Source organism: Phascolarctos cinereus, unplaced genomic scaffold (assembly GCF_003287225.1).
Source record: "Phascolarctos cinereus isolate Bilbo 61053 unplaced genomic scaffold, phaCin_HiC Scaffold_2;HRSCAF=192, whole genome shotgun sequence".
Classification (NCBI taxonomy): domain Eukaryota; kingdom Metazoa; phylum Chordata; class Mammalia; order Diprotodontia; family Phascolarctidae; genus Phascolarctos; species Phascolarctos cinereus.
The window spans coordinates 247,463,382-247,487,848 of record NW_027555625.1 but is presented as its reverse complement, the minus strand read 5'-3'; the positions used below and the strand labels follow the sequence as shown (position 1 = coordinate 247,487,848).

Sequence of the window (24,467 nt, the reverse complement as noted above, 5' to 3'; positions counted from 1 at the left end):
ATAGACAGTAGATGAAAGAAAAAAAGATGGATGGAATGGCTCAGATGTCTTACTTCTCAAATATACCAGAGTAGATTATCAAAATTTCAGGTAACCTAATGAGCAATGGATAGATATATGGTAGCTATTTCTAGTCCATAGCATATTACCAGTGATAATGTATAGATAAGAATCATCATAAAAAATTATCTAAATGTAATATGGTGTGCTCTGGTCCATCTCTAGAGACAAGTGAACTCCATAACCCCTCAGAGGTCTAGGGTACCCTGAGGAGTTTGTGAGGTGTCTCTCTTCTCAACTTAAGCCTCCACTAGCTATGTCCCCCCCCCCATTTTAGGGGGTAAGTAACTAGTATCCAATTTCCATTTAACAACTTATTACTGGATAGGTTTCACAAAGCCATATTTACTTCAGAAACATAATAAGAACAAATATTTCTCTTAACACTTGTAAGTGTAATCTCCCCTACATATATCATCTTGGTCACTCCAAATGACCTCAGTGCTGGGCTGGTTGTAATACCTAGCCTAGATTCCTACATCTTTATGGCTTTTATTTCTTGCTTTTGAAACTTCTAAGGTCAGAAACTTCATTCCTTAAATCTAGAATGAAAAAGAATGAATGAAAATGCAAAGGAGGCCTTGTTTCTCATGAGGTCATATGGCCTTAGAGTGGGAATAAGGCTTTAGGGCCCTCCCCCTGACCACTGGTCTCCCCAGACACCAAAATCAGTTAGTTATTCAACTAGCATTTTTTTTAAAAATTCACCATTTATATATTTATTTTTAACATTTTTTTAAAATTTTGAGTTCCAAATTCTTTTTTTCCTCCCAGAAGGCAAGCTCTATGATATCAATTATACATTTGAAGTTATGCAAAACATATTTCCATATTAGCCATGTTACCAAAAAAAAGGAAGAAAAATAAAGAAAGTGAAAAAAGTATTCTTCAATTTGCAGAGCTCATCATTTCTTTCTCTGGAGGAGAATGCTATTTTTCATCATGGGCCCTTCAGAACTGTCTTAGATCATTGTATTGATCAAAGTAGCTAAATTTTTCACAGTTGATCATTACAATATTGCTGTTACTATATACAATAATCTCCTGGTTCTGCTCACACTACTTTGCATCAGTTCATATCAGTCTTCTGAAACCATTCCCCTCTTCATTTCTTATCGTACAATAGTATTCTATCACAACTATATATCACAACTTTTAACAAGAATTTATTAAGTGCCTACATGTGCCAGACACTGTACTAAGAGCTGGAAATATGAATACAATTAGAAAGATAGATAGTCCCTGCCCTTAAGGAGCTTACATTCTAATAGAGAAGACAGCACATAAAATGAAGCTGATGGAGGGCTGAGGAAAAAAGGGGCAGGGACATGATAGAGCAAGTCCAGCCTGAAGAGTAATGAGACATAGCTGGCCTCAGAGTGCTCCTTAAATGGAGGTGCTGGAAGGAGCCATCAATCAGAGGTAGAGGCCATAAGGATATAGGGTATTTCCAATGTGTGAATTCCAAGGTTGCTGTAAGCCTTCATGAAGAATGGGGCATGGTAGAGGAGGTCCAGAGTACAGCCTAGAGAGGAATGAGGAAGGCATCGCCTTGCTCCCCCAGATATGAATACAGCAAAGAACAGGCCAGAACTGACTCAGGAGGTTTTGAAAATGCTGACAGTTCTGGATATACAGCCAATGGAAAAACATTCCTCCTAGCCATCTCACAGGTGAGCTTGAACCAGCTACAGATGTCCACACATGCACCTCTCTCACACATTTATCATGAGTCCCCCAGCAACAGCAACCTAGCATTCTCCATTCTCCATTCTGAGACACCATATTAGCAAGTTGAAGGGATCTTTACATGTACCAGACCTCAATTACACAAGAAATATTTGATTAGAAAAAGAGGTATGCAGGTTATACATCAAAAGTAGGTAATACCATTTTTCAGCCAGCAGCCAGTGCTTGCATGTGCTCTGCATTCCTTTCCTACCCCAGGCTCAGTAGATCTCAAGACATCTGCAGACCTGCACCATCTCAGTGACTTCCTGGCAGACAAGAGCTACATTGAAGGGTATGTGACATCATAGTCTGACATAGCAGTATTTGAAGCAGACTCGGGTCTAATACCTGCAGACTTGTACCATGCTCTCCTTTGGTATACCCACATTAAGTCTTATGAGAGGCAAAAGGCAAACTTGCCAGGAGTAAAGAAGGCTTTGGGCAAGTATGGGCCTGCTGATGTAGACGATACCATAAGAAGTGATAGAACTACAGATAGCAAAGATGATGATGATTTGTATCTCTTTGGATCTTATGAGGAGGAGAAAATAAAGAAGCAAAGAAACTAAGAGAACTCCTTCCTTGGTATGAATCAAAAATTTTTTTTAAAAAATCCCTGCGATCATTGCCAAGTCTTTTCTCTTACTGGATGTAAAACTTTGGGATGATGAGGCAGATATGGAAAAATTGGAGGAATGTGTCAGAAGCATTCAGGCAGATTGGGTATCTTCTAAACTAGATCCAGTGGGATATGGCATCAAGAAACTTCACATACAGTATGTAGTTGAAGATGATAAAGTTGGGACAGATATACTAGAAAAACTAATAATTGCCTTTGAAGACCATGTGCAGTTCATGGATGTTGCTACTTTCAATAAGATCTAAAACCCGCCATCCTTGAAAATTGCATTTAAATAAAAATATTTATATGCAAGAAAAAAAACCAACTAGATAACAAATGGTCCAAGAGTTACAGTAGTACTCACTGAATGATAAAATGCCCAAATGAGGACCTCCAGTGCCTTGGGTAGATTCTCCAGGGATAGATGATAGGAGGATAAAGACAGGACTCACATAGGATAAAAAGATGTGGAAGGTCGATAGGTTGTAATTTCTACCAGTGTAGGAAATACTCGTATCAATGAGATAACTCAATCAGCCATCAACATAAAGAAGACTTATCCCTGAAAGAGTAGAGGTGAGGAAGAGGTTCCAATTCATCTTGGGAACACTTTAAATTCATTCCACTGCTTCAAAGATGACAAGAACTCTCCCAGAATGCCCTCTCTGGTCTGTAAAGTCAAAGAGGGTATGAGTAAAATGTACTCAGACTTGTTCATCAAACCCCAGAATGCTAGTATAAACAAAATCCCTGTGGAGCTTGAGAGAGGAAAGCCGAGGATAGCAAAAGAGCAATTTCTTTTTTCCCCACCTCACATCTTCCTTTTCCCCTCACCTTATATCCTTGTCCCCTAACCTGAAATCTCTCATTGAAATTATTTTGATGGGACTGAGTAGCACTGAGGCATCATAGATTCATAGATTTAGAGTTCAAGGAGATTTCAGAGATCATCTAGTTCAAAACTCTCATTTCATATGTGAAGAAACTGAGGCCCACGGTCACTCAGGAAGCAAACAGCACACAGGTAGCAAGTAGCATGAGCAGCTAGATGGTACAGTGAATAAAACACTGGGCCTGGAGTCAAGAAGACTCATGTTCATGAGTTCAAATCTGGCCTCAGACACGATCTGTGTGATCCTTGGCAAGTCTCTTAATGCTTTTGCCTCAGTTTCCTCATCTGTAAAATGAGCTGGAGAAGGACATGGCAAACCACTTCAGTTTCTTTGCCAAGAAAATCCCAAATGGGGTCACAAAGAGTCAGACAAGGCTGAATAACAACAAAACAAATAGCAGAGCCCATGACCAAATCTAGGTCTTTTGACTCCAAATCCATTGTTTATTTCCACTGTACCTCTCTGCCTCACTTAGGTCCTAACCCACGATACCCTTCAGAGCCCTCTTCTTGCTACTTCTTTGGAATTAACTATTTGTTAGTGAACATACTTTTCACCCAGAAGTCACAGGCAACTCCCAGCTTAGAGCTTCTGGACTAATTGGATTCTGGTTGTTCCCCTGAGCATTACAACACAATTTGATTCACACATTATTTTCTTGATAGATTCTCACAGCTCCCAGAGGAGGAAGCAATGAATTCCTAGAGGTTTTGAAAATGAGTAAACAGAGATGAGATATTGCAACTGGCCTTTTTGCTTTGCTATCTCTGACTTTTTTTTTACCGACCTAAGCTGTGTTTCATTATATCTTGTCAACTGGTTTCTTTAACCTAATGGTCAAAGCTCCATAGGGAGAGTCACTTGAAGCTATTGTTATGGATAGGGAGCAGAAAGGTGGTGTTCCAAATAACTTCTGGTGATACTAGCAGTGATTGGTTTCTATCATAAACAGGATGATCCAGCTTTCCTCACCTCTGCCAATTTCTTCCTTTCCTCTGACTCACTCCCCCTGTCTGTAGGATTTTCTTAGCTTTGCCCCCTATTAAATTCTGTTCCAGGTCCTTCAGTGGAAGGAGGAAGATTGTATTTGTTTCAGCACTTTTTTTTTTATAGCAAAAAACTGGGAAGTAAAGACCCATCAGTTGGAGACTGGCTGAGTGGGGTATGGTGTATAAATGTGATAGAACACTATTGTTCTGTAAGAAATGGGAAAATAGATGATTTCCAAGAGATATGGAAAGACTTGTATGAACTGATGCAGAGTAAAATGAGCAGAATCAGGACAATTTACACTGTAACAGCAATAGTGTAAAAATAAGCAATTTTGAAGACTTTTGTAAACTGGTGAGGAATGAAATGAGCAGAATGAGAACAATTTCTACAATAACAACAGCACTGAAGTGTAGGGACTATGACCAATGCAATTGTTTGACTATGACCAATGATTTCAGAGAACCAATGGTGAAACAAACTATCTACTTCCTGACAGAGTTGACAGATTTAGGGTGCAGAATAAGACTATATACATATAGATAGAGAGATTTGTATATAGTCAATGAGGTGATTCGTGTTGCTTGACTGGGTATATTTGTTACAAGAAATTTTCTTTTTCAATGGAGTGGGAGGTAGAAGGGAAAAAATAGATTTCTGTTCATTTTTTAAAATTTAATCAAATAGAGATGTTGGCGGAGGTGCTACAGATGTGGAATGTTACATGCATTTTCAGATGAATCACTATATTGTTAGTTTTACTTAATTATTTTACTTTGGTTGAGAGACTTTTCAAGGGGTGAGGATAATCTGTAAATGTTTGTATTGTAAAAACAAACACATCAATAAAACTTTTTTTTTTCGGTGAGGCAATTGGGGTTAACTGACTTGCTCAGAGTCACACAGCTAGACAATAAAACTTTTTTAAAAAGTCATAGCACCATAGAATTTAGAGTTGAAGGGGATCATAGAGTCTAATGCCCCCATTTTATAGAAGGGAAAATGATGTCCAGGAAGTTAAGTGACTTACCCAAAGACATATATTGTAGATAGTAAATGACAAAGCTAAAATCAAAACCCAACTCCCCAGGCTCCAAATCCATGACTCTATTTGAAATGGATTCTCACTAAAGGGTTTAGGACTGAAGGAGTCCCCAAAAATCTCTCTTCAAATGAAATATTTGCAAAGGGCTTAGCACAGTGCTTGACACATAGTAGGCACTTAATAAATGCTTGTTTTCCTCCCTGCCCCGGAGCATTTGGATTCTAAAAGAGGAGCAATGAAAGCACAATGCTTACTTACCGTGAAGGAATGAGGATCTAATGTTGGAATCTTAGGTACCAGATGTCAACACCAGCTGCTTCAACCAGCTGCTTCCATGACTGTGACAAATAGAGGGTTCTCAAAAATACTTAAGCAAACAAAGCCTCATTCTGCCACCTTCATGCTCCACAGATTCAGCCCTGGCCCTGCTAAATTTCCTGTGTTTCCTGGCCACTGCTTGTCTGTTACTCTGGTCTGATCCTTTCTTGGCACCTGCTTTGATACTTCCCTCATGCTTTGCAAAGAGCATTGACCTGTTGTGCCATATAGACTAATTTCCAGCAAAAGAGCCTACCATCTCTGCTCTTCTCCTTCCTTGAAACAGATCACCCAGGATGCTAACCTGGCCTCTAAGCCAGGCAGGGACATCAGTGATAAACTACCAGCTAGAGGGGTGGAGTGGGGGTGGAATGTATAGTGGCACAGAATGCTAGTACTATTGGATTGGATATAGGGATATTGGATTCCCTATACCAACCTCATTATGGATTAAAAAAAAAAGTTGAGGCCTAGAGAGGGGAAGTGACTTGTCATAGGTCCCACAGCTATTGAATAGTAGAGTCAGTTCTAGCAACTGATAATCAGCTATGAACGACTCAGCTCTTCTCAACAACACAATGATCCAAGACAAGTACAAAGGACTCATGAAGGAAAATGCTATCTACATCCAGATGAAGAACTGAGGGATTCTGAATGCAGATCGAAGCATATTTTTTTCACTTACTTTATTCTTTTTCACATCTTTTTTTCCCTTTTGATCTGTTTCTTCTTTCACAACTGTGACTAATATGGAAATATGTTTTACATGATAGCACATATATAAACTATATCAAATTGCTTACCATTTTCGGAAGAGGGGAGGGGAGGGAGGGAGAAAAATTTGGAACTCAAAATCTTGTAAAAATGAATGCTAAAAATTGTCTTGACATGTAATTGGGAAAAAAATAAAATACTATTTTTAAAAAAGAGTATACCTCTTAGAGGACAGACTGCTCCTTTTATGAGTAAAAGGTATCCAACTTGTTAGACTAACCTGTATTGAAATTTTACTCTTCTTTTAAAGAGGACACTTGGTTATCAATCTTTTCACTTTCCAATTAGATGATCACAAAGCAGAGAGAACCAATTGGTACCATTCACCCCCGCACTCCTTATCCCACTTTTGTCTCCTAGACTCAAGTGTTCCACTTAAGTCAAACCAGGTTCCTATTAGTCTGTGTAACTCACCATTTCCACCTCCATACCTTTGCTCATGCTGATTTGCCCTGCCTGGAATTGACTGATTCACTCAACAAAATTTATTGAGCATGTCTGAGGTCCCATGCTAGGGGCTGAGAAAATATAACAATCAAGTGAGACAACTCATTAAAATGTAATGACCTCCCCCTTCTTATTTGTTTATTGGAGTTCTAGTTAACCTTCAATACTCACCTCAAGTCTCACCTCCTACCTTCCCACACTGACTCCTAGATTCCCAGAAACATGTTTATCTGCTACAGCACACTAATGCATACTTCCTGTTCAGCTGGGAGAAGAGAGTAAAAAGGGGTATGTCAGCAATGCCCTCCATATTGCCCCAACTACTTGTATATTGGACCCCAACCCTAGGATACAGCTGGAGTGACAGGGGATGAAGCAGGGTCCTAGCCTCTATTTCCTTTGTACCTTATGAACAGAGCAACCCCAAAACCTATATTATTGAAAAGGGATACCATTGCCCTGGACCTATAGGTCACAAAGAAGCAGAACCAAAAGAACAAGGCACAAAGTGACTCCAAGCAAAAATCCTTCAGAGCCAGTTTGATTTGTCCACATGGGCTGATAGAAACCTCTGACTCCTATTGTTTTAATAGACTACTCATTTAATACACCAAGGCCTGGTTTGTATCTTACGTTATCATGACTTCTGCAATAGGAACTGGGACCCAGGGAGACTGCTCTTCATTTTAAAGAATCCAGACCTGGCCCTTACTGTCTATCTTACTTTCTTCAAGTTCACAGAGCACCAGCTCCCCTGATGGAGTTGCTTCAGAGACCCAGAGCTTTTACCTTCGCTCATTTCTTAACCTTTCTTTATCAATGAACCTCCAACCCAAGGGACCAAGCTCCCTGACTCTGGCCACTGAATTCAGAGATCTGCTGTGCCGTATTATTCCTAATAAAATATCTCCCACTTTCTTCCACTCCAACTATAGCTTGGTGCCCATTTCTAGCACCAACTAGGACCTGCTTCCACCTTTCTTCCTCTGCTACTAAATAATCTACTATATTTTTCTGGGGCTTATTAACAAGTATAGTATTGGCCTGGGGCACTTTCTGTGGAGCTAGGTATGCACTTGGGCCCCTTCTGGTGAGGTATGTGCTCTATTCAGCCCTTTGCTAAAGGACGTAGATGGCTAGCAGCTTTTGGACAATCCCATCGTCACCCTGATGGAGGGGAATGAGGCAGGAGGTAGGGCTCTGTCAAAGAGAAATTAGAGTATATAAATATAGAAATAAAGCAAGATAGGATAATTAGAAATACATATGGAGAGAGCTACCTACTACCAGACTAAGTGGTACCAAATATCAAAGTTATTCTGCCTCATTATAATTCACCATCCTTATCTCAGAGGCCTAAAGCAACTGATCTGGAAAATAGATCCAGGAAAGACAATTTAAAAATTATTGGTCTACCTGAAAACAATGATGAAAAAAATATCCTGGCAACATTCTTCAGGAAATCATTAAAGGAAATTGCCCTGAAGTCCTAGAACTAGAGGGTAAATTAGTCATCAAAAGAATCCACCAATCCCCTCCTGAAAGAGATAACAAATTGAAAATGCCAAGGAATATTGTAGCCAAATTCCAAAATTACCAGATCAAAGAGAAAATACTGCAAGCTGGTACAGCTAGGTGGTGCAGTGGGTAGTGCACCCACCCTGGAGTCAGTAGGACCTGAGTTCAAATCTGATCTCAGACAAGAAACTTGACATTTACTAGTTGTGTGACCCTGGTCAAGTCACTTAACCCCAATTGCCCTGGAAAGAAAGAAAGAGAGGGAGAGAGAGAGAGAGAGAGAGAGAGAGGGAGAGAGAGAGAGAGAGAGAGAGAGGGAGAGAGAGAGAGAGAAAGGAAAGAAAGAAAGAAAGAAAGAAAGAAAGAAAGAAAGAAAGAAAGAAAGAAAGAAAGAAAGAAAGAAAGAAAGAAAGGAAGAAAGAAGGAAGGAAGGAAGAAAGGAAGAAAGGAAGAAAGAAAAGTAAAGAAAATACTGCAAGCAGCCAGAAAGAAACAATTTAAATATCATGGAACCACAGTCAGGATTACTCAGGACCTTGCAGCTTCTACATTAAAAGATCATAGGGCATGGAATACAATATTCCATAAGACAAAGGAGCTTGGATTACAACAAAGGATCAACTACCTAGTGAAACTGAGCATAATCTTTCAGGGGAGGAGATGGATATTCAATGAAATAAGGAACTTCCAAACCTTCCTGATGAAAAAATCAGAGCTCAAAAGGAAATTTGACCTTCAAATACAAGACTCAAGAGAGGCATAAAAAGGTAAACAGGAAAGAAAACAACAACAACAACCCCATATTATTAATAAGGGCAAACTATTTACATCCCTACAAGGGAAGATGACACTTCTTTTTTTTTATTAATTTATTTATTTTTAGTTTTCAACAGTCACTTCCAAAAGCTTTTGAGTTTTAATTTTATGCCCCTCCCTTCCTGCTGCCCTCCCCAAGACAGCGTGAAATCTGATATAAGCTCTACATGTACATTCCTATTAAACATATTTTCACATTAGTCATGTTATAAAGAAGAATCAGAACCCATAAGAGGAACTACAAGAAAGAAAAAACAAAACAAAACAGAAGAAAAAAAATAGCAAATAGTATGCTTCAATCTGCATCCAAGTTCCATACTTCTTTCTCTGGGTGTGGATAGCATTTTCCATCTTGAGACCTTTGGAGATGTCTTAGATCCTTGCATTGCTGAGAAGAGCTGTCAATCAAAGTTAGTCATCACACAACATGGTTATTACTGTGTACAATGTTCTCCTGGTTCTGCTCACTTCACTCAGCATCAGTCCATACAAGTCTTTCCAGGTTTTTCTGAAGTCCACCTGCTCATCATTTCTTATATTATTCCATTACATTCATATACCACCACTTGTCCAACCATTCCCCAATTGATGGGCATCCCCTCAATTTCCAATTCTTTGCCACCACAGAAAGAGCTGCTATTAATATTTTTATACATGTGGGTCCCTTTCCCACTTTTATGATCTCTTTGGGATACAGCCCTAGGAGTGCTATTGGGAAGATGACACTTCTAACCTTTAAGAAATGTAATGTAAGTATGACATTTAAAAGGGGGTATACTTAGACAGAGGGGTGGGTTTAGGTTGACTTGGATGTAATGGTAAAAAAAAAATCTAAGTGGTAAAGAGGGATTGTACTGGGAGAAGAAGAAAGGAGGAGGCAGACAAGGATAAATTACATCACATGAAAAGGCACAAAAGCCAAATAAAGTAGAAGGAAAGAAGGGAGAGAGATGACCATTGTTTGAACCTTACTTTCATCAGATTTGGTTTAAAGAGGGAATAATATAGTCAGTTAGGTATAGAAATCTAATTTACCCTATAGGAAGTAGAAAGGGTAAAGGGAAAAGAAAAGGGAGGGGGCTAATAGAAGGGAGGGCAGATTGAGGGAGGCAGTGGTCGAAAGCAAAACTCTACCGAGGAGAGAAAGGGAGAAAGGAGAAAAAAAAAAGCATAAATGGGGGTAGGGAGAGGGAATAGGATGGAGAGGAGGATACAATAATCATAACTGTGAATACAAATGGGATGAACTCTCCCATAAAACAGAAATGGATAGCAGAGTGGATCAAGAATCATAATCCTACAATATGTTGTTTACAAGAAATGCATTTGAAGCAGAGGGATGCACACAGAGTAAAGGTAAAAGGCTGGAGCAAAATATATTGTGCTACAGGGGCAACTAGGTGACACAGTGGATAGAGCACCAGCCCTGGAGTCAGGAGGACCTGAATTCAATCTGGCCTCAGACACTTGACATTTACTAGCTGTGTGACCCTGGGCAAGTCACTTAACCCCATTGCCTAGCCCCCACCTAAAAGAATATATTATGCTTCAGCTGAAGTAAAAAAAAGGGGGGGGGTAGCAATCCTGAACTCAGACAAGGCAAAAGCAAAAAGAGATCTAATTAAAAGAGATAAGAAAGGAAACTACACCCTGGTAAAATAGATATTAATAGATAATCATTACTAAACATATATGCACCAAGTGGTATAGCAGCCAAATTCTTAAAGGAGAAGTTAAAGGAGATACAGGAAGAAATAGAGAGCAAAACCTATGCTAGTGGGAGACCTCAACCTCCCCCTCTCAGAACTAGATAAATCTAGCCATAAAATACACAAGAAGGAAGTTAAGGGGATTACAAAACATTTTTTACACAAATGAAGTCAGATCTAAATAATTGGGAAAATATCAGTTGCTGATAGGTAGGCTGAGCTAATATAATAAAAATGACAATTCTACCTAAATTCATTTACTTATTCAGTGCCATACCAATCAAACTACTAAAAAATTGTTTTGTAGAGCTAGAAAAAACAATAACAAAATTCATCTAACAGAACAAAAAGTCCAGAATATCAAGGGAACTAATGAAATGCAAGGGAAGGTGGCCTAGATGTACCAGATCTTAAATTGTATTATAAAGCAGCAATCATTAAAACTACTTGGTACTAGCTAAGAAATAGAATTGTGGCTCAATGGAATAGATTAGGTATGCAAGACACAACAGTCAATGACTCTGCTTATCTACTATTTGATAAATCCAAAGACTCCAGCTTCTGGAATAAGAACTCACTATTTAGCAAAAACTGCTGGGAAAACGGAAAATGTATGGCAGAAACTGGGCATAGACTCACATCTTACACCTTACACCAAAATAAAGTCAAAATGGATACACGATTTAGATATAAAGACTGATACTATAAGCAAACCAGGAGCAAGGAATAGTTTACCTATTAGATCTATGGAGAAGGGAAGAATTTATGACCAAACAAGAGATAGAAAGTACTATGAAATGCAAAATGGATAATTTTTTTCCTTTTTTTTTTATTAATTTATTTTGGTTTGTCAACAATCACTTCCATAAGCTTTTGAGTTTTAAATTTTTCTCCTTCTCCCTCTCCCTCCCCAAGACAGCTCACAATCTGATATAGGCTATACATATACATTCTTATTAAACATATTTTCACATTAGTGATATTGTAAGTAAGAATTAGAACCAATAGGAGGAACCATCAGAAAGAAGAAACAAAACAAAATAGAAGGGGGAAAAAAGGCAAATAGTATACTTCAATCTGCATTCAAACTCCATAGTTCTTTCTCTGGGTGTGGATAGCATTTTCCATCATGAGATCTTTGGAGATGTCTTAGATCCTTGCATTACTGAGAAGAACTAAGTCTATCAACATTAGTCATTGAACAACGTGGCTATTACTGTGTACAAAGTTCTCCTGGTTCTGCTCACTTCAGTCAGCATCAGTTTATACAAGTCTTTCCAGGTTTTTCTGAAGTTCACCTGCGCATGATTTCTTATAGCACAATAGTATTCCATTACATTTATATACCACAACTTGTAATATATCACAACTTGTTCAGCCATTACCCAATTGATGGACATTCCCCTCAATTTCCAATTCTTTGCCAACACAGAAAGAGCTGCTATAAATATTATTATACATGTGGGTCCCTTTCCCACTTTTATGAGTTCTTTGGGATATAGCCCTAGAAGTGCTATTGCTGGTTCAAAGGGTACACACATTTTTACAGCCCTTTAGGCATATTCCAAATTACACTCCAAAATGGTTGGATCATTTCACAACTCCATCAACAGTGCATTAGTGTTCCAATTTTCCCACATCTTCTCTAATATTTATCATTTTCCTGTTTTGTCATGTTGGCCAATCTGATAGGTGTGATGTGGTACCTCAGAGTTGCTTTGATATGCATTTCTCTAATCAATAGTGACTTAAAACATTTTTTTCATATGACTATAGATGGCTTTAATTTCTTCATCTGAGAACTGCCTGTTCATATCCTTTGACCATTTATCAATTGGGGAATGACTTGTATGCTTACTAATTTGATTTAATTCTCTATACATTTTAGAAATGAGGCTGTTATCAGAGACACTGGTTGTAAAAATTCTTTCCCAATTTTCTACTTTCCTTCTAATCTTGGTTCCATTAGCTTTGTTTGTGCAAAAACTTTTCAATTTAACAAAATGGATAATTTTGATTACATTAAATTGTTGAATTGGCATCAGTCTACCTATTTAATCTGGCTCAACTTCATTGGTTTATTACATGTAGCCTCAAGGCTATATGTGGCCTTCTAGGTCCTCGGCTGTAGTCTTTTGACTAAGTCCAAGTTTTACAGAACAAATCCTTTTAAGTAAAAGGATTTGTTCTGTGAAGTTTGGATTCAGTCAAAGGGCCACACTGGAGGACCTACAGGGCCACATGTGGCCTTGAGGCCACCCCACCCCTTAAGTTCTCTACCCCAGGATTTTATTCTATGATACTAAACTCATTCTCAGCCATTCAGGAAATATCTTGAATGTATGTCCCCATACGGATGAGCATAATTCAACTAAATGGCTCACTTTCATAATTCAAAAAAAATTATAATACTTTCCCTTGTATTCCTTTAGGGTTACCTTTGCCAAACTTAACCCTTTGAGTTCAAACCCTAACCCAACCCTGACAATGTATACACATCTGTAGTCCCTGTATCTCCATTGATAGATAGATATGTAAAACATTTATTAAGTGCTTGTTGTATGGTACTGTGCTAAGTGCTGGTGGCACAAATACAAACAAACAAACAAGATGGTCCCTGGAACTTATTGTTGTTTGTCCATCATTCTTGAAGAGCACCATGACATCAGGAAGGTGATGCCTTGACTTGCAAATGAATAGAATTACAGTGAGGAAAAACTGTGCAAGTCACCAGCCTCACTCTCTCCTCCAGCGCCATTTGGATCCAGTGGCAAGATATAGATTAGGACAACTGGAAATGGCCTTGGATGAAGAGGGAGACCTTGACTTTCTTAAACTGAAGTCTTTAACAGGTCTCAGTTTGATTCCATGAGGTAGTAGAAGTTGAAACCTCAGGAGGAGTCACATTTCCAACTCTTGCTACATCCCTGTCTCCACACCACTTAAGCAAACACAAAGCTTTAGTACAAACAAGTTCAAACAAGAACATCTCAAGGTTTGGGAACTCAAGTGAAATTCCTTAGCTCAGTTACCAAATCTAACAGTGATGGAAAGTCATTCCACAATATACCCTCCTAGAATGAATCACAAGAAGCATATAGTTGATTCTCAATTATCAGAGAATAGACCAGAAGGGGGAGGAAAAAGGCCTTTACCACTTTTCTCCCACCCAGGTCTCAGGGTTACCAGGGACCCTAAAATACCAGCTCACAACTCTCATTCTTTTTTTAAAAAAATTAATTTATTTTGATTTATCAGCAATCACTTCCATAAGCTTTGTGAGTGTTAAATTTTTCTCCCCCTCTCTCCCTACCTCCCTCTCCAAGATGGTGCACAATACATATACATTCCTATTAAACATATTTTCACATTAGTGATGTTGTAAGTAAAAATTAGAACCAATAGGAGGAACCACCAGAAAGAGGAAACAAAACGCAACAGAAGAAAAAAAAATAGCAAATAGTATGTTTCAATCTGCATTCAAACTCCATAGTTCTTTCTTTGGATGTGGATAGCATTTTCTATCATGAGGCCTTTGGAGATGTCTTAGATCCTTGTATTGCTGAGAAGGTTAAGTCTATCAATATTAGTACCTGATTGATTATGTTATTCCCTTCTTGAGCCAAATCTGATGAAAGTAAGGTTCAAACAATGCTCATCTCCCTCCCTTCTTTCCCTCTGCTGTAATAGGTTTTTGTACCTTTTCCTGTAATGTAACTTACCCTTGTCTACCTCCTCCTTTCCTTTTCTCTCTGTACATTTTCTTAGATCAGATTAATCCACTTACTTGGATCCATTTAACCCACTAGATTAGATTTTTTTTTATCATTACATCAAAGTCAACTTATACCCACCCCCTTTATGTGTACTCCTTTAACATGGTATAATAACAATACAGTTCTCAAGGGTTACAAATGTCATCTTCCCTTGTAGGGATGTAAACAGTTTGCCCTTGTTAATAACATATTGTTTCTTTCTGTCCCATTTACCTTTTTATGTCTCTTTTGAGTCTTGTATTTGAAGATCAAATTTTCTATTGAGCTCTGGTCTTTTTATCAGGAAGGTTTAGAAGTCCTCTATTTGATTGAATATCCATGTCCTTCCCTGAAAGATCATCACAACTATCATTGTCAACAAGTGTCTAGATCACAGGGCTACCTGCCCTTACCCTAACAGGTTTGGGGATTAGCTTTCCTTGCTAGATCTCAAGACAAAGAGCACAAAGAACCCAGAGTAAGACAGGGTCCAGTACAGAAAGGCATTTGTGCAAACAATCATATGTGAATTACATATTCACCTTTGTTCCATTCTTACCCTTCTCCAGTCCTTCCTCCATGAAGATGGCAAAATAATCTTCCCCTAGCACTGCCTGCTCTAAAGCTTTCAGCAGTTCCCCACTCTCTCCTCAAGATAGATTCCATCTAATTCAGTAATCCAATCCAATAAACATTTATTGAGTACATGCCATGTGCCAGGCACTATGCTAAATGCTGGAGATACAATTAATAAAAAGATAGTTCCTGCATTCAAGAAGCTTACAATCAAATTGAAAAAGTATTTAGATAAAATATAAATTCATTAGCCCAACATTTAAGGCTCTCAAAAATCTGACGCCAACTTATCTCTCCAGCTTTATTCATACCAAGTCTACTTAATAAACTCTCTGGTCCAGCCAAATCAGACTGTAGTTGTTCCCTAAACTCCATATTTCATCTTCTACCTCCATATCTTCCCTCATATGGTTCCCTTACACCTTGGAATGCACTCCTACCTCTGCTCTACCTCTCAGAATCCTTGACTTCCTTCAAGACTCAGCTCAGTAACCACCTTCTCCCTCTATTTGTTAAGGGCTCTCTCCTCAAATCATGGATTTTATTTTTTTGTACATTCTACACCTTCCTGGGTAAAAGAAAAGTTTCTTGAAGGTAGCAGCTTTTTGTTTTATTTTTATATCATTAGTGCCTAACATATAACAGGTACTTTGAAATGTTTGTTTAAGTATCTCTGGGTTATCCATTATTTTAAATCACTCATGCCATAGCTATTCATCTTTACAATGAATTTTGTAAATGACAGCCAATTATACATGATCTTACATGTCCCAGATCTATAAAGTAGTTGTTTTCCTCACACAAGATGACCAATATTGGGATTTTTCAATGAAAGTTCAGACCAAAAATGCTAAAACATGAAATCTACAAAGATATTTTAAACAAAAATTTATCTTACTTCTTGTTTATGTAAGAGACTATCATTCAATTTAATTCAACAAACATTTACTAAACACCAAATATATTATATTCTAATGGTGAAAGATCACACATAAAAGAGCCTTAGAAAGGGACAAGCCTGTTGGTAGAGCAGAGCTGGCCAAGTGGGAGTAAAACAAGTAGGGCTGCAGCCACTCCCCGAACAAGATGAGTGAGGAAGCCATTGCCCAGCATTGTGGGAGCCCCTAGACAAAGGTCTTCTGGGGCCAGGAAAGAGAAAAGAAACCTGGAGAGAAAGTGGAGTAGGAAACAAAGTGAGTATGGCTGGAGCCCCTCCCAAAATTATAATCAGGGTAAGATAGCCACTAATAGGAGCTGAGGAAGAGGAGGAATGTGGTCAAACCTTTATTTTCTGGAACCAACATTGCTAATTGAAATTAATCTGAGAGCAACTGCTTTTTAATGTTATTTTCATTTACATTACCATAGACATTGTGTATTTTGTTCTCTTGATTCTGCCTTCTTTCTTCTATATCACTTCATACAAGTTTTCCAATGCTTCTTTGAATTCCTCATATTCATCATTTCTTATAGCATAAGAATATTCTATAACATATTTGTTTTGCCATTCACACTTTGCTTCTAGTTTTTTATTTCCCCAAATGGCATTGCTATGAATATTTTGTTATATATGGAGCCTTTATTGCTATCATTACCTTCTTTGGCTATATGCCCAGTAATAGAAAAGGTATAAAGTGAACAAGTTTTCTCTCTTAATTCCAAATTGGGCAATCAAGATAAAAAAATCAACCTTATGTGAACAAGATGGAAAAGGCTTAGCTAAACAGCAATTTGATTTTAAAACCTCTGGGTGTTTTAGAAGGTGGCAAACTCAGTGTAAGTCAGCAGTATGCCACAGCAGGCAAAAAGGTTAATGCTGCCTTGGGTTCTTTTAAGGACTAGGAAAATGATGGTTCCATTGTCCTATGCCTTAGCTAGACCACATCTGAAGGACTGTGATCAGTACTGGGCATCACATTTTGGGAAAGATGTTGACAAGCTAGAGAGTGTACAGCAAAAGGCAACCAGGACAGTGAAAGGTCTCTAGATCAGTAGTGACAAACATGTATGAGGGCCACTAAACTACACATAATCATACATGCAAAAATAGATAATTTTGATCATATTAAATAAAAAAAGGTTTTGCACAAGCAAAGCCAATGCAACCAAGATTAGAAGGAAAGCAGAAAGCTGGGAAACAATTTTTATAGCCAATGTCTCTGACAAAAGTCTTATGTCTAAAATATGTAGAGAACTGAGTCAAATTTATGAGAATATAAGTCATTCCACAATTGACAAATGCTCAAAGGATATGAACAGGCAGTTTACAGATGAAGAAATTAAAGCTGTCTATAGTCATATAAAAATGCTCTAAATCACTACTGATTAGAGAAATGAAAATTAAAACAACTCAGAGGTACACATCACACCTATCAGATTGGCTAATATGACAGAAAAGGAAAATGATAAGTGTTGGAGAAGATGTGGGAAAATTGGAACACTAATGCCTTGTTGGTGGAGTTGTGAGCTGATCCAACCATTTCGAGAACAATTTGGAACTATGCCCAAAGGGGTATAAAACTGTGCATACCCTTTGATCCAGCAATACCACTGCTAGGTTTGTATCCCAAAGACATCATAAAAATGGAAAAGGGCCTACATGTACAAAAATATTTATAGCAGCTTTTTTTTGTGATGGCAAAGAATTGGACATTGAGGGGATGCCCATCAATTGGGGAATGGCTGAACAAGTTGCAATATATGAATGTAATGGAATATTATTCTGCCATAAGAAATGAAGAGCAAGCATATTTTAGAAAAACCTGGAAAGATTTATATGAACTGATGCTGAGTAAAGTGAGCAGAACCAGGAGAACATTTTATACAGTAGCAGCAGCATTATGCGATGATCAACTATGATAGACTTAGCTCTGCTCAGTAATACAATGATCCAAGACAATTCAAAAAGACTCATAATGGAAAATATTATCCATATCCAGAGAAAGACCTATGGAGTCTGAATGCTTATCGAAGCATACTATTTTAATTTTTTGGAGTTTTTTTCTTTCTTGTATTTTTTCCCTTTTGTTCTGATCTTTCTTTCACAACATGGCTACTGTGGAAATATGTTTAATATGATTGTACATATTTAACTTATTATCAGATTGCTTGCTCTCTGGTGGGGGGAAGGAAGGAGAAAAAAATTGAAACTCAAAATCTTATAAAAGTGAATATTGAAAATTATTTTTATATATAATTGGAAGAAATAAAACACTGTTAAGTAGGGGAAAAATCATACATTCAGGCTACATATTGACTTAATAAACAACACATTTGTAGTGTGTTTTTTTAAAATTAATACATCAACACATTAAAATCAGAGAGGAACTACATTTTAATCCGATTCAGACCACACTTAAGAGTGTTGTGGGGCACATGTATGCCCATAGACCAAATGTTTGATACCTCTGCTCTAGATTATACCATAAGAAGACTGAGTGAAGAAGTGAGAATGACAGAAAACATAGGTGGGACTTTGTGGTGGTAAACTGGGGGTTGAATTAGGGCTTCAGGCTGATTAGATAACAAGCACTGGAAGCCTGATAAGAAATTACTCCCACCTGTACAAACCTAAGGCCAGGTAGAGCCTTCAGGCAACTAACAGGGTGGAGCCTCCCAAACAGTAGCTAAGGGTCACTGTATCTACTGTTTGTCAACTTAAATGTAAAGGAACCTTTAGCTTCTTGGGGGCTGTCTTCACTTGGGAGATCAGCAAGAACTTTCTTGTAGGGCAATAAGGGGGCTAGAATCCAAGTGCTTCATCTGAACCCCACCTAAAACATGCCTGATTGCCATCTTCCAATATTTGAAGGACTGTCACAAGGAAGGATTTGATTTACTATTTGACCTTAGAAGACAAAGAGTAGAAATTGCAAAAAAGCTAATTCATGATTGATAGAGTAAAAAAAAAATTTTTTTCCTCAACAATTAGAACTATCCAAAAGCATAATGGACTACCTCCAGGAGTAGTGGGCGTTCTACCTCAATAGAAATCCTCAGGTGAAGGTATATTGTAGATATTCTGATATGGGTTGACTAAATTACCTCTGCAGGTCCTTCCAGTGCTATGATTCTGTTTCCCAGAATGGTTGGAATAGTTCACAACTCAAACAGCGAATTGATGTGCCTACCTGTCTTCCCACAACCACTCCAACATTGACTATTTCCTTTTTTTTTAACCATCTTTGCTAGTTTGAGTGGTATAATCTCAGAACTGTTTTAATTTGCATTTCTCTTAGAATTAGTGATTTCGTATGGTTGTCAATCATCTCCACTTTTTTTCTTCAGAAAACTTTATATCTTTTGACCAGAGAATGGCTCTTGGTCTAAAATGTGTTTTTGTATTTTTGTATCATTTCTATATGTGTTTGGATATCATACTCTTGGCAGAAATATTTGATGCAAAGATATTTTTCCCAGTTGACAGCTTTGTCTACTCCTTTTCAGCCACATCTGCATTCTACAACAGGGGATGAGAGAAGAGAGGTCTAAGGGGAGAAAACACAGACTTAGAATTCTGGAACCGTGGAACCTTAGAATTAAAATGGCCTTATGGTCACTTTTGTAAACTATTAGGTGTTACATAAGTATGAGCTAAAATATTATTATTCCTTCTAATTAAATTTCCATTGTAAAGACAGTTCCCAAGTACACAGAAACTCTCAGGGAAGCACAAGTTGTGGCTGGTTCTACCAAACTGGTAAGATTTTGAGTATGAGGGCTGGTGATAGGTCTTTTGGTTAAAGACCAACCTAGGTAAGTTAGGAAAGTGTTTTCACCGGAAGGTTGGCCCATAGACAATGACTTTGCAGGGGAAGGGAGTGGTTAGGTACAGGAAAGTGAAGAAGACTAAATCAGTAGTATGGTATAGTGAAAAAAAACCTGGATTTGGAGTCAGAAGACTTAGATTAAAATACCAACTCTGCTACTTATTCTATGCATGACTCTCCAAAGCTACCAATGCTCATTTAATTGACAGATCTACTTTTCTCTTCTCATTCCTCATCCTTCTTGACCTCTCTGTATCACATGATGCTCTTGGTCATCATGTCCTCCTGGATATTCTTTCTGCTATGGGTTTTCATAACACTTCTCTTTCCTGTTTCTCCTCCAGTCTATCTGACCCTTCCTTCTCTATCTCTTCTGTTCATTCTTCATTCATGTCATAAGCACTGATCATGGGTGTTACCCAACGCTCTATATTGGACCTTCTTCTCTTTTTCACTCTATTTGGTCTCTGGGTGAACTCAATAGTTCCCACGAATCCAATTATCATCCCTATGCTGATAATTCCCAGATCTATATATCCATTTGTGGTCTCTCTCCTGAGCTCTAGTCTCATGCAGTCAACTGCCTCTTGAACATCTCAAACTGAATATCCTGTAGGTATCTTAAACTCAACATGTCCCAGATACAACTTTCTCCCTCTTCCATTGGTTATCACCATCCTCCCAGTTAACCCAGTTCCACTCACTGTACATATATGATTTGTTGCCTCATCTTGCTCTTTCTACATTTCTCATTGATGACCCATTCTCTCTTCCTACACAGCTGCCACCCTAATTCAGCTCTTCATTACCTCTCACCCGAACTATAATAATAGCCACCCTGTTGTTAGTCTCCCTGCTTCAAATCTCCCCACTCCAGTTTATCCACCACTCAGCTGGTAAAATGATTTTTCTAAGGTATAGCTCTGACCACATCTCCACACTACCCACACTTTTATTTGTGGTGCTCTTTTTGCTTATGTTCATCATGGATACAGAGAGATGAGTTGACTATATGGCCTGTAAAATCATTCTTATCAGCCCTTGGACACAGAATGAAGCCAATTTGGCCAACTCCCTTGTTTGTTTCTCTAAGGTAGATCATCCTTCCTTTTAACTGCAGTTTTCTCTTGTCATCTTATTTCATTTATCATGACATTATCAAGATCACTATGATTCCATTCTTTTAAATGTATAGCAATTCTTTGGTTTGGGGGCAAAGATATTATATAGAGAGTGTGTATGGCTATTCGTGTTATAGTCAATCTAAAACCTATAGTTCTTAGGACCTTCTGCTTGGCTTTCCAGCACTTGCTGTCACCATCAAAGCAGAAGAGACTTCCATTTGAATGAGGGCCATTTTTGGATATTTCTTTGTTTTCAGGCTTTCCTTGGCCAAAAAATTCATCACCTTCAGCATCCTACTGTTAATGATCATTTCTGTTCTTAGTTAGGTTGGGCCTTGAACATCAGACTCAATCTGTCAACTGCAGCATTTCAAAACTTTCAGCATAGCGGAAATTGCCAGAGCTTAGGGCTCTTTTGGCACAGTCTTCAAAAACCCGCGGTCATTTCTATGCTACAATCAGGCCTCAGAGAAGGATTTTGTAGAGGATTTGTTTCCTTGGAAACAAATACTGGATTTTTCCTTTTTGCATGTCCAACCCAAAATAAATGCCTAACTGTCTAGCCACATCTCGGCCTAATGTGGCTGTTCTGTTATCTGTGTGTACCATAAATGCATGTCTATGTCAGAATGTCTATCTTACATTGTGAGATCCTTGAAAGATCAGAGATTGGGTCTGAGTAATTCTCTCTGGACAGCAACAGGCACAGGGCCACGTTGGCTTGTAACATATACTTGCTAGAGATGACATAGATTTATTCAATAAAACCTTGTTCACATAGGCACCACTATTTGGATACTAGTAATCATTTAGACAGAAGACAGTTTGATTTTAGTCTTTGTACCAGCTGTGAAAAAAATTCCTAAGCAAATTAATAAGATACCAGGATTCTAGGGTACAATTAGCCCTATTTAAGCAAAGAAAAAGGGGTTTTTTTGGTTTTGTTTTCTGTTTTTGCACTTCAAAAGGGCTAACAAATAATTGATGTGTTAATTACAAAATATTCTTATCTATTCATTAAAGGTAGCCCTACAACTCTCTTCTAGAAAACACTTTGTTAGCAGGTTTTTTTCCCCTAGTCACTGTTTGTCCTTCAATGTGATGAGACTGCATTTCCTTCCATAGGATAATTCAGACTAGTCTTCCAATTAGTTCAAATTAAAGAGGTTTGGTTGTGTTATTGGTTGAGGGGAAGTCGGAGGAGATCATTTTGAGTTTTGTGCTTTTATAACCTTAAACAATAGTTTCAGGCATGTGGGGAGCAGAGTTCAAATCCTAGGAAAAGTTAGTCAAGTTCCCAGCTTTATAGACACTGCCGTGAGGAGTCAGGGCCCAATTTTCTGGTGCAGACACCTTTCTGGAGGTAAACTCTCAGTCTTGTAAAAGTCAGACCCAAAGGGAATCCTCAACCTGCTGGGTGGATCAACTTGGAGATGGAGAGAGGAAGGATCCCCGGGATCTAGACCATACTCTCTTCTAATCTGTGTCCACTGGCAGTGAATGAAAGAGAGCAGCCTATGGCAAGTACAAGTTTTAATTGAGTTCTACTCAAGGCCAAATACAGAATGAGAATTTTTAAAAAATGCAGTGGCGCTTTATTTTCAGATAATTACTGCCAAACAGTGATGACCTTCGAAGCACTTGCACTCTTAAAATATATTTTTTTTATTTTTAATGTTGTCTCATTCTGATGTGAATGCCCTTTCCTCTCCACTCCATGTTTAAAACATGAGCTCCTGATTTGTATTGACCTGGAAAGTAAACATCATAAAAATGATTAGCGCTTGCATGGAAAATAAGGCTGGGCCAGTGAAATATTTATCAGTCTATCAATACCCCTGAGATCAAATTGCCTATCAAACCTTACTCCCAGTAGAACTTGGAGCCACAGGAGGTACTTTGATCTAACCACTGTTAGGAAATTCAATTTCCTTTTCTCCCCCATCCTTCTCTTAAGTTGCCTGGTAAAGAACAAACAGAGAAGTCTATGTTGAGGGAGACCTATATTCAGGGAAGATTTCAAAAATTTCTCCCAAATCTGTCTGAAGCAGAATCTCTTCTTGTCTGTCATCTCTACATCATACCCAAGTTCATATTTCCTTGGCCGCAGACCTGCTCATCCTTTATTGAATGTGGGCCAATTTTGTTTCAGTTTGAGTCACCTCCAAACTGAAAGGGTTACTCTGGAGTGGATGTGCCTGCTCAGAGAGAAAGCAACAATGTGAGACCTTTAGTTTTAGGAGGCAATGTGGTTCACTGGGAAAAACATTGGAAAGGAGCCCCCTGACTTGGGTTCAAATCCTGACTTTGCTACTTACTACCTAAAGTGACCTTGGGTGAGTCACTTAATTATTCTGAGGCACAGTTTCCTTAAAATAAGGAGTCTAAAATAGGAGTTGCTAAAATAGGAACATCTATTAAGACAACAAAATCTCTGACTTAAAGCTAGACTAGTTTTTCCCTAAAAAAAGACAATGAAACCATTCCCAAGATTTAATTAACCCAGGGAAATAAGGTTCCAATCATTGATGTAGGTTCTCAGTAGCCTAGGGCATATAAAGCCCAGGTAGGGGCTGGTCAATTGTTTGTGTTCAGGAGTTCTGAGCTGAAGGAGAGTTAAAGCCCATTGGGTGTCCCCACCAAGTCTGGTACTAGTGTGGTGAGCCCATAGGAGAGGAAGGCCACCAGGCTGCCTGAGGAAGAGAAAACTGGCCCAGGTCAGAAACAGAGTGGGTTAAAGCTTCTAAGACAATCAGTACACTAGGGTCCTCCCTTGAGTGGTTGCTACCTCCAGACTGCGGGACATAAGGAGACCTAGTTCCAAAAAAAAAAAAAAAGGACTATTCAATAAATTGGTTCAATTGACCATTGCTCTTCTGAAAGACATAAAGACAACACATCTGGCCAGGTGTGTTCACTCACACAACAGGAAGTCTGTCAAGCCTGAGAAGCATTACTTTGCTATTGTTAAGTAAACTTCCTTTTGTAAAATCGTATGGTCTACAATTGTCCCATTTCATTCTAGTCCCATGCCTGAACCACTCAAATTGCTTTAGCCCTAAACAAGGAAATTGGACTAGATGACCTCTAAGGTCCCTTACAGATCTAAATCTATGATTCCCTGTCCAGAGAAGAGACCAGTCAGAACTGCCTCTCTCTGAGGCACCTGTTGGCTCAGGTGCAGAAGATCAGCAGCTGGGGATGGTGGAGGGACTTGTGTGCAGGCTCCAGAAAGCTGGCCATACAAATTGAGGCCAAATGCTAGTCCCTGTTGTCACTGCTTTCTCCCCTGTTTAGATTCCTTGGTTGCAACTTATGCT

At 38.5% G+C, this 24,467-nt stretch overlaps 1 pseudogene; it reads left to right on the top strand.

The window, feature by feature from the left end:
- The first annotated feature begins 1,595 nt into the window (after positions 1-1,595).
- Positions 1,596-2,865, top strand: LOC110205100 (elongation factor 1-beta pseudogene; annotated as a pseudogene).
- The last annotated feature ends 21,602 nt before the right edge of the window (positions 2,866-24,467 follow it).